This window comes from Salvelinus alpinus, chromosome 7 (genome assembly GCF_045679555.1).
Source record: "Salvelinus alpinus chromosome 7, SLU_Salpinus.1, whole genome shotgun sequence".
In the NCBI taxonomy this organism is placed as follows: domain Eukaryota; kingdom Metazoa; phylum Chordata; class Actinopteri; order Salmoniformes; family Salmonidae; genus Salvelinus; species Salvelinus alpinus.
In genome coordinates this window covers 67008384-67020258 of record NC_092092.1, presented here as the reverse complement: position 1 = coordinate 67020258, position 11875 = coordinate 67008384, and the positions used below count along the sequence as shown (strand labels likewise).

The following is an 11875-nucleotide window of genomic DNA, read 5'->3' as shown; positions in this document are numbered from 1 at the left end:
GCATAACAAACAGCCCTCAAAATAACAAATAAATAAAAAAATCTGCCGTTTTGTATCCCCATAGGCTTTATGGCTTTTGCAGACTCCCTTTCTGTTACATTAGCTCACAGTCAAGAACTACCAAGTCTTGGGTTTGTTTATCTTCTTGGGTTACCAGAGATAAAATACTATTGAGCACACAACACAAGTTAAGGGTGCAGCTACTGCTCCCCATATCAGTCCCTCTTTATCACACTCAATGAATATAAATGATCGTTGAGGAGGAAAAGTTTTAGCCTCACAATTACCCCCTGGATAACAACACTTTGAGATAGTTTACACATGCAGTCAGCCAACCCTGACATCACTTATCAGGATACGCAGATAGGTAGTGCTGTTGTGTAACATGGTGTAACATGGTGTAGGGAAGGCTATCATGGAGGAATAGATATAGATCATTATATATATACAGTGCAGCATATACAATGAGCCAGATATGATTTATGTTAGGGCCTACAGTATATTTCTTGTAGATGGCTACAGCCTTGATACTTGTGCAGGATCAGTGGCATCTTGGTGAAAGTCAAAGTTACTTGTCTGAAGGGACAATGGCAGCTTTACAAAGAGAAGTAGATCAAAGTTAAATAGCATTAATGCATTCTCATTCCAAAAGCCTCCGAGGGGTAAACAGGGATGAGTGACGTAAAAGAATCTGATGCAATCTGGTGCAACAAGCCTGACAAACACAAGAACTAATCTGAATGGAACAAAACTCAAAGTCTACGAAGAAGTCACTGCAGAAGTTGACACTGAGTTGTCATGGGAATATCTACATTTAAAATTGATTAAATTGAGATGTTGCAACACTAATCTACACAGATTACCCCACAATGTCAAAGTGGAATTTAGTTTTTTATAATTTTTTGACTAATAAAGCTTGATTGTCTCGAGTCAATAGGTATTCAACCCCTTTGTTATGGCAAGCCTAAATACGTTCAGGAGTATAAATTTGCTTAACAAATCACATAAATTCCATGGAATAATAGTGGTTAACACGAGTTTTGAATGATTATCCCAAATCTGTACACCGAACGTACAATTATCTGTAAGGTCCCTCAGTCGAGTAGTGAATTTCAAGTACAGATTCAACCACAAAGACCAGGGAGGTTTTCCAATGCATCGCAAAGAAGAGCACTTATTGATAATGGATTATTTTCAAACAATTACAGAGTTTAATGGCTGTGATAGAAAGAAATTGTGGATGGACAGGATGGAGTAAAAAAAAAAAAGGAAGTCTGAACAGAATAAAAATATTGCAATACATGCATCCTGTTTGCACTTAGCCACTAAAGTAATACTGCAAAAAATGTGGCAAAGAAATGTACTTTTTGTCCTGAATACAAAGCATTAAGTTTGGAACAAATCCAATACAACACATCACTGAGTACCACTATTCATATTTTCAAGCGTGGTGGTGGCTGCATGTTATGTATATGATCTTCAGCAGCAAGGACTAAGGATTTTTTGGGGGGGTAAAACAAATGGAATAGAGCTAAGCAAAGGCAAAATCCTAGATGGAAACCTGGTTCAGTCTGCTTTCCAACAGACACTGGGAGACAAATTCACCTTACAGCAGTAAAATAACCTAAAACTCAAGGCCAAATATATACTAGAGTTGCTTACCAAGACAACATTGAATGTTCTTGAGTGGCCTAGTTTCAGTTTTGACTTAAAAATCATCTTGAAAATCTATGGCAAAACTTGATAATGGCTGTCTAGCAATGATCAACAACCACCTTGACAGAGCTTGAAGAGTTTTAAAAAAGAAAACGGGGAAATATTGTACAATCCAGGTGGGCAAAACTCTTAGAGACTTAGAGACCCAGAAAGAGATCCAGAAAGACTCACAGCGTTAATCACTGCAAAAGGTGATTCTAACATGTTTTGACTCAAGGAGTTGAATACTTATCTAATCAAGATATATTAGTGTTTTATTTTTCATTAATCTTTCAAATATATAAATATAATCTTCCACTTTGACACTACAGAATATTTGATGTAGATCATTAAAAAAAGACAATTAGCCCTTGTGTGGTTTTCGGGTCTGTGGGACCCATTTTCAATGTTTACTAAAAGAAAAATGCAATTAATAATTTTTTGACCTTGACTCATTTTCTGTTAAGAACATGTAAAATAACATATTTTCATTAAGTGCGCACTGTGCACCCCCCTACACGTTTATATTACATATGTGGTGTTCGGGTCCACTGGACCTAAGGGTAATAAAAGTGTGGAAAAGTGTGTGTGTAAGTGAAAACAAATAAAAATGAAACAAAAAAGGTTTGCTGTGTGCCTTCACTCCATCTTCCTCCTCTCTGGGCCTGCGGTTTCAACATAGTACCAAGAACCTGTCTGTCTCCCTGCCTGTCTGCCTGTCTCCCGCTTTTCTCACACCCTTTGCACCTTGTAGTATATCAAACTACACAATGTCTTGCCGGAACCTGCACAATGTTATTGCAATACATTATTTCAATACATTATTTCGATACATTGTATTAAAAAGAAATGCTGTATTTTCCCACACTTTACCCCAGCCAGGTGCAAATTGGGGGAGGGACACAACAAATAAATAGCTTTGCATGTGTAGCTCCATACCACAATCAATCAGCATGCCAAAAATAATCTCTGCTCAGAGGTCCTTAGAAACTATTTTTGCAGAGAGAGAAGCTAGTGTGGAAGGAGCGTCTTCCACTTTGGAAGATGAAGAATTTTCCTAATATGAGGATCTTCTCTCTGTCATTTCGGAGTCTGACAGTGAGTTGGAAGAAGAGGATGAGATTGACCCTCAGCCAGCCCCAGGACCAGCCGTCAGCAACCAGCTCATTAGCAGCCTGCAGGAGGAGAAATATGGATGTAAAATAAAAATAAATGTGAAATTGAATGGTCTTCCTGCCCAAGGAATGAGCCACCCCGCATGGCTGCCAATGTGATAAGGATGCAACCAGGGCCGACGCGGATGGTGGTTACTCATGTGCAGGACATAAAGTCTTCTTTTTAACTGTTCATCCCAGACACCATCCAGAAAATCATTCTGGACAGCACTACTTTTTTCTCCTGTGGGCTGGCAAAATTAAGTTGTTAAGCTAGCCAAAATCCCCAAGTTCTGACTTGTATAAAGTTACACATTCTTGTTTATTTAGACGTGTCAATGAATCTCATTTTGTGTGCATAGAGCAAATGCCTGAAAATAAGTTCATTCTGTGAATAGATCTTACTCTGTTTACTGAGGATTTGGAACAGATAACTCTAGTACCTCCGCTCCTAGTTCTGCACCAGAGGAACTAATTATGTTACTTTTCTCTGCATATTTTAAAACATTTTATGCTAATGTCTTGGAAGAAATGATTGCCTCCTGGAATTTTTCTGGTCCACACCATATTATTTGTGTGCTTACAACACAGAATTTGTACCAGAAATACTTCATTAGGACTGTCACTCCTCCCCCTCCCCCAATATCCAATATCTCTTGTGGACTAGATATTCTGCGAATAGGCAAAAAAAGGGTAAACTTAAACTTATATTGAAATAGAAAATCTCTTGGTCAACAGTCAAGAATGTATACAGTACAGTATAAGTTCCATATATACTGTAGACCTACAGAGACTATTTTAAAATATTTGCTTCCTCTTTGTGCTATACTTGATCGAGTTAAAGTTGTGCTTCTAATCCAGTGAAGCTGGTCTAAAACCTTCAGGACTGTAACTTTAACCCCATGGTGAGATATTGTAGGGGAGGGAGGGTTCAGACACAAATGTTAGTGTATGATATAAAATTAATTGAAACTTCTGAGATGTAAAGAATATCAAGGGAAGATTTAACCTTTTAGGTTTTATTTTATTAATGATGAATGTCCTTACGTAGTTTTTTCTTCCGTTGTTCAGTTATTTCAGTATCCTTATAGGCTCATGCTGTCCAAAACTTTAAAGGCAGACCCTTACTCAGCATATTTTAAGAATACATAAATAATTCCTACACAAGAACAGCAGAGTAAATGCTTTCACAAGATTTTCATTTGAGACAAGAGGTACATTTGATCTTTTAAAGGCATGAAAATGTCACCTCTGCAGTCACAGCAATACATCTGGTCATTACAAACACGTTAATCGGCGATAACGTTTCATCCACCATGGGTCATTTATTCCAACATATAGTTTATGTCAGACTGGCATAACTTATGGGTCTAAATTACAAAAAAATATCAGAGGCTTTTGTAAGCCTCTACTGTTCTGTACTTTGATGTCCAAACTTGCGAAACATAGACGTCTATGATTGGTTCAGATTTGGTCCAGTACGGACCAACTACATTGGTCTTGTTTGGGGGCGGAGCTCATTAAAATAATAGCCAGTATGTAGAATAATACCTAAATATGCAAAGGGGGATATTGCATACTTATACCTTGGGGAACCTATTCAGGAGAATGAAGAGAATGACATTCATATCCATAATTCTGCATTTCTTTGTAACGCAGATCAGGGGCACACAATGAAATTCCGTTATTGCAATTCTGTTACCGAGTGTAAATCCAAGTGTAAACCCAAGGTTTCATATTATAACTGACACCACATTCTTTCTGCAGACATCTTTGAATCTTCATTTCAGCAGATATTTAAGAGTTTTTGGAAAGCGTGGTCACATAACAAACTTAACTTTATGACTATAACTACTGTTTCTTGAAGGAGGGAAACAAGGTACATACTATGGGGAGTCACACTCTTGCGACTTCGGTTGAAGGATCTACATTCACGCCTGACAAGGCCAATGAAATCCGCGCCTCGCTAGAAGCCCCGCCTTCCACAGGTGATAAGCGTGAAGCTCGGATTAATTCCTTCAATTTAATACCGCTCTTCACCGAGCCCAGGGCCGGGCAACGCGGGGCCAAATAGGAGTTGTACCTCGTTTCCCTCCTTCAGGGAACAGTAGTTATAATAATGTTACATTCCCTTTCAGTCAGTCAACTTCAGTACAACATACTATGGGGTAATATAATCACACCCCAAGCCAACCCCAACAAATACTTTATGAAAACAGCCTATGGCTATTCTGTTCCCGTGGAATTGCCCTGTTTCCAAATGAGGCGACAGAGCTGCTTGAAGCAGTAGCCTTAATAAGGGAAGTGATGAGACAGACAGTTGTGCCAGAGACACAGACCACCTAGAGGATGGGGTGATGAGCGGCTAAATTAGGAGATTAAAATCATGCCTGTCATAAATGTCAAGAAGGTTTATGAACCTGGATATCTCCAAGCCATCATAAACCCCACCAGCAGAAATGTATTGACCTGCCCATCAAAAAAAGGACTAAAAATGACCAGAACTTGATTGCTTTTTACTCCAGTTCTTAATGCTTTGAAAATATATTGGTGATGAAGTCTAATCGAGGAGAAAATCTATCTGATACGCATGAAAAATTACCCCATCGACCCCCCCAAAAAAGGGCAATTACTCCAGAGGCCAAATAATTAATAAAACTCATGAAATGCAACATAAAAGCCCCCACATAAATCTATCTATCGAAGCCCACTGGGCACAGACGTCAATTAAACGTCTATTCCACGTTGGTTCCACGTAAGTTCAACAAAACACTGTGTGCCCAGTTGTGTTTCACTGTTGATAGAAAATACACAACAACAAACAGTCTGTCTCAAACACCACATGGGAAACGGGCAGGGATGTCAATCATCTCTGGAATGTATTTAACCTTGGGATATGTTTTAATGATCTCCCCATAATAGAAGCAGTGTATAGATATGTATACAGGTTTGTGTCTCAGTGTCTAGATTAGACTTGCTATGGTCCAGGGCACATGTGGTAGTCAAATATCCCTTGGGGATTCCCTCTACCCTTCTGCAGGCTCATTTTCAAATGTACAGTAGTCATAAAGTTGTCATCCAAATAATAGCCAATTTGATCTGTTAGGCAAATCAAGACAGGCTAGCCATTTTATAGCAACTGGCACAATGGTCTCATGTGCCCAGGATTCCATAAAGAATGCAAACAACAAAGTGGGCAATTTATTCTCATTATATTGCACTTTACTTTTGAATAATGGATCACGGATGCAATCAATAATGCATAATTTTATCCTGCTTTTCCTGAGGCTTTCTGTCCATAACATTTGCTGACAAAAGTAAAACAAAACTCCTCGACTTCAAATAAAATCATACCCGCTTGACTGTATTTGCAAGCTCACATTTCCCCCAGAACAATGTACCAGTGCTGTTGTGTTTTGTGTGACACCGTAACTGTACTGAGCTCCACCCCACAATACAAATCAATGTACTGTACCACCTAGGGGAACACTCCCAGGTAGCACATAACGTTCTGAGAACTATATGTTTCTTAGAGCTTGGTTGTCCCATAGACATTAAAACCACTAGATAGTGATAGCGCTGACGTTGTCCACGCATTCCCATGGAAAATTCCTGATGGCGCATGAAGCCAGAAGTATTTGAATTTGAACAGTGCCATATTGCTGAATGGGGCTGAATGGCACCAAAAAAAATCGCTACGGATCATGGCGAAAGTGACCGTAACTAGCATAGGATAATGGTCGATGTAATCGTTTTCATCCTGCCTGAAAGAGTCAACCCAACCAGGCGCGAGCCTCCTTGTTGACTGCCGGCCTGTGATTGGTCTGTGTCATCACGTGGTCCTGTGTGAAGACCTTCCATCATTATTCTGGGAATGGCGCAGGATAGTTGCTTGGCTTTAGAACATTCTCAGTACATTTAAATAAATAGTCATTTTTGGGGTATTTCATCACTTTAACAGAACACTTCCTCATATAGTTCAAAACATGGTTACATTTAATAAAACGGTTGGTAATGTTCTAGGAACGTTCTCCAACTGGTTTGACATTGGGAATGTTCGCCAATAGTTCAGAGAAGGGCAAGAAACATCGTTCTTCTGTGGGAATTTCAATACATAACGTTTTAGCATAACGTTTCCTACAGGAAACGTGTCTGTTTGAATAGAAATAAATGAACAGCTTACCCCTTTTTCTCCCCAATTTCATGGTATCCAATTGGTAGTTACGGTCTTGTCTCATCGCTGCAACTCCCGTATGGACTCGGGAGAGGCGAAGGTCAAGAGCCATGCGTTCTCCGAAACACAACCCAACCAAGCCGCACTGCTTCTTGACACAATGCCCACGTAACCCGGAAGCCAGCCGCACCAATGTGTCAAAGGAAACACCGTACACCTGGCGACCGTGTCAGCATGCACTGCGCCCGGCCCGCCACAGGAGTCGCTGGTGCGCGATGAGGAGTGCGCGTCTCCCGGTCGCGGCTGGCTGCGACAGATCCTGGACTTGAACTCAGAATCTCTAGTAGCACAGCTAGCCCTTAGACCACTGCGCCACTCTGGAGGCCCAAGAAATGTTCTATGAGTTAAAAAAAAACATGGCATGCTAGCTCCATCCTGGTGGCACAGTTGACTAATTCCAAGGGTAGGGAACAGAATAGGTTTGAATCTCACGGATGCTGTGCCACAATAAAATGAATGTGTTTGCATGATTAAAGCCTAAGCAAATTACTTTTCATGTGTCCTGTCAGTGCTTGGAGTTCAAAACAGTTAACCTACGATAGCAGTGTTATTAAAAGTCTTATTGAAAGATTCAGTGAAAGTTTTAAGAAAACCAAAAAAAGAAAAATTAATTTCTGTTCTCAGAATATTAATAAAACTTCACAGGAAAACTTTCAGGGAACCATGCTAAAATGTTCTCAGAACCTCCCTGCAAGTAAAAATGAACATTCCCAGAACAGGCTAAATTTGCACTTCCATTCTCAAAACGTTTAAAGAACGTTAAATTTTACCGGTCAGACAACATATGACTTAGGGCTGGGCGATAAATCAATATCAATAATTATCGAGGTAATTACTTCTCTCAATAATGATATAAAACGTTTAGATTCATTTTCGATAATGTCGATATAGAATAATTAGGTACAGCAGTCCATTTCACCTCTGACGCAGCAGGAACATGCGGACAAGTGACAATATGCACGTGGAGAGGTATACGCCCACTAAAAACCACTTAGCACCTCGAGTGATGGAGTAGCCACTATTAACCACTAAAAATGAGTGATGTAGGTGGAAACAGTGGCAGTGATAGCCATAGAGAAGGAGCAGCTTCCAACAAAGAAATGATTGATGAAAAGGGTTCAAAGAGCAGAGCAATGTTCGGTGCAAATTGTGCCGTAGACAGGTGGCTACGAAGTCTGAAAATACGACAAACCTTTTTCAACATCTGAAGCAAAATCCCTCCTGGAACATGCAGGAAGTTTGAGTTTGCGCCATGGTATTGATAAACGCCCCTCAAGCACCAACCAATCTAGGGATGTTTGCCCGCAGCAGTCAACACTGACAGCGTTTATGCCCTACAAGCAAACATCGAAAAGACAAAGACATCACAAATGCTATTATGCATTGCATTGCTAAGGACATGCTACCAATTAGCACAGTCGAAAAGGAACGTTTCAAGAGGCTTATCAATGTAATTGACCCCAGGTACGTTGCTCCCTGGCCACAAACATGGAACAATTTCCTTTAAAGTATCATTTTAAGTGTAGCTCACATAATTAAAAAAATTTAACCTTTATTTAACTAGGCAAGTCAGTTAAGAACTATTTCTTATTTTACAATGACGACCTATCAGGGAACAGTGGGTTAACTGCCTTGTTCAGGGGTAGAACGACAGATTTTTACCATGACAGCTCGGGGATTCAATCTAGCAACCTTTCAGTTACTGCCCCAACGCTCTAACCACTAGGCTACCTGCCTAGTGGTTTGTTCAGGCATTATGCATTCTTGAGTCTGAAGCAGATATGCACCTTTTAAACATTATTTGATTAATATCGTGATAATTATCATTATCGAATAATAAAATATATAGATATCGTGATAATTGATTTGCCATATCGCCCAGCCCTAATATGGCTTCCTTCCCAGAACCAATGGGAAACCAAAAATATACGTTTCCACAGCTTCCAAGGAACCAAATGTGCTAGCTGGGCTACAATTAGGACTATCTTTAAGGTTGGATAATGCTCATGAAAAGTTATACAGTAGCTAAGTTATAAGCCTACAGTATGCATAATGCACACATTCATTGACTACTTGAGAAATGGTTGTGACATCCAAATTAATCTGGGGTTCTCAAAGTGGGGTCCAGGGACCATCTCTTGTTGTCAAATTGACTGGGGCCAGCAAATCTCGTTGTCAAATTGACTGGTGCCAGCAAAGAGCCAGCGTCAAACATGTAGAAATTTTCTGCCCCTTGACAACAAGGAATTTGCTGGCCTCAGTCAATTTAAACATAAAAGACGGATTGACGTAATGAACCAAAGCGTCCGTTTGTATGCTGGTTGCTTAGCCCTATTTTACCCCCTAGCAGTCGCTTAGGAAGGAGGATGCGGGCAGTTATAGTTCTATTTCACCTCATAAGTGCTTGCTCAGTCCGTGCAAAATAATTACCTCAGAATTGCTTTCCAAGGACGGTATTTTTGACGGTGACAACCTGCTGCTTCAGAGGACCGAAAAGACTGGAAAGAGAACACTCTTTCTTTACCATATATTTGTCTTTATATAAGAAAATATTGTTAAATAGGAAGAAATCATTTAAGCTATTATTAGATTGACGCTGCTAGCTACTGTACTTATTTACCTCAGCCTGCCTAATCAAGAGGCGCAACATTCAGAGAAATTCACAATTCAGAGTAACGTTAAGCAGATAACTTATATTAGATAACTGGACGGGTTAAGCTATGTACAACATTTTTTCAACAACCATTTTCCATCTAGCTAGTTGGTCTTCAACATGTCCAAGCCCCCCAGGAGGTATCCCATCCACCAGAACCAGTGAGTTCAGATGATTCGCTGGGCTCTGAGTCGGAGTCGGAGGTATAGCCTTCCAGCTTGAGGTAGGCTATACCTTCCAAAAGTGTTGAAAAGTGAATATCTCCCATTTATAACACTGCACTAATCCATCAAATGTTCTCACAGTAAAGTGTAAACTGTGTGTTTGCTTGTTTACGTCTCTGTCTCCTACCCTGTTCCCTTTAACTCTGCTCCTGTTCTCCAGGACCTAGGGGTTCTGCCCAACACCCAGATGTGGATCCACCTGATGTCCTTATTTACCAACCACCCTCCTACTTTTCATTACATCATCTACAGCTACTGTTATTGTCATGTTGTCATTATCTGCTAAGAAAGTTTTCTTGCTCTATCATACTGGACACATAATATGTGAGATACACAGATTAACTAAAAATACTAGCACTGCTAACACTCAGAATGAAGAGAGCAGCAGTGCCTGGACTCTCTTCAAGTCCACATTCTGAGACTGGCTGTCTGTTGAGAACAAGTGACAGGCAGAATCTCCCACCCACATAACAACCACCTCCTCAAAATTCCACACACCAGAATTCAGTATATGATTGCCATGAGAGTGTACCAAAAAATATCAATGTTTATGTATTAAAATCTTAAATATTGCCAGGTTGGTTTTCACAGTTGTTTCACAAGGTGTTCATTATTGTAAGTTGTAAGGTATCCTTTGATGGTATTTATTGTTGTATCCTAGGACCTACAATAAATACATATATATTCAACCACAAGGGTGTCGTTTTTTTATTTTTTATTTTTATTCCACCTTTATTAAACCAAGTAGGCTAGTTGAGAACAAGTTCTCATTTGCAACTGCGACCTGGCCAAGATAAAGCATAGCAATTCGCCACATACAACAACACAGAGTTACACATGGAATAAACAAAACATACAGTCAATAATACAGTAGAAAAATAAGTCTATATACAATGTGAGCAAATGAGGTGAGATAAGGGAGGTAAAGGCAAAAAAAGACCATGGTGGCGAGATAAATACAATACAGCAAGTAAAACACTGGAAAGGTAGATTTGCAGTGGAAGAATGTGCAAAGTAGAAATAGAAATAATGGGGTGCAAAGGAGCAAAATAAATAAATAAATACAGTAGGGGAAGAGGCAGTTGTTTGGGATAAATTATAGATGGGCTATGTACAGGTGCAGTAATCTGTGAGCTGCTCTGACAGCTGGTGCTTAAAGCTAGTGAGGGAGATAAGTGTTTCCAGCTTCAGAGATTTTTGCAGTTCGTTCCAGTCATTGGCAGCAGAGAACTGGAAGGAAGGACGACCACAGGAGGAATTGGCTTTGGGGGTGACCAGTGAGATATACCTGCTGGAGTGTGTGCTACGAGTGGGTGCTGCTATGGTAACCAGTGAGCTGAGATAAGGCAGGGCTTTACCTAGCAGAGACTTGTAGATAACCTGTAGCCAGTGGGTTTGGCAACGAGTATGAAGCGAGGGCCAACCAATGAGAGCGTACAGGTTGCAATGGTGGGTAGTGTATGGGGCTTTGGTGACAAAACGGATGGCACTGTGATAGACTGCATCCAGTTTGTTGAGTAGAGTGTTGGAGGCTATTTTATAGATGACATCACCAAAGTCGAGAATCGGAAGGATGGTCAGTTTTACAAGGGTATGTTTGGCAGCATGAGTGAAGGATGCTTTGTTGCGATATAGGAAGTCGATTCTAGATTTGGAGATGCTTAATGTGAGTCTGGAAGGAGAGTTTACAGTCTAACCAGACACCTAGGTATTTGTAGTTGTCCACGTATTCTAAGTCAGAGCCGTCCAGACTAGTAATGCTGGACGGGCGAGCAGGTGCGGGCAGTGATCGGTTGAATAGCATGCATTTAGTTTTACTTGCGTTTAAGAGCAGTTGGAGGCCACGGAAGGAGAGTTGTATGGCATTGAAGCTCGTCTGGAGGTTAGTTAACACAGTGTCCAAAGAGGGGCCAAA

The 11875-nt window shown here is 40.3% G+C and overlaps 1 long non-coding RNA gene across 1 annotated transcript; it reads left to right on the top strand.

Moving 5' to 3' along the window:
- The first annotated feature begins 8240 nt into the window (after positions 1–8240).
- Positions 8241–10643, top strand: LOC139580236 (uncharacterized). The gene is made up of 3 exons (XR_011676013.1): positions 8241–8547; positions 9841–9959; positions 10121–10643. It is a non-coding gene; the product is annotated as an uncharacterized lncRNA (long non-coding RNA).
- The last annotated feature ends 1232 nt before the right edge of the window (positions 10644–11875 follow it).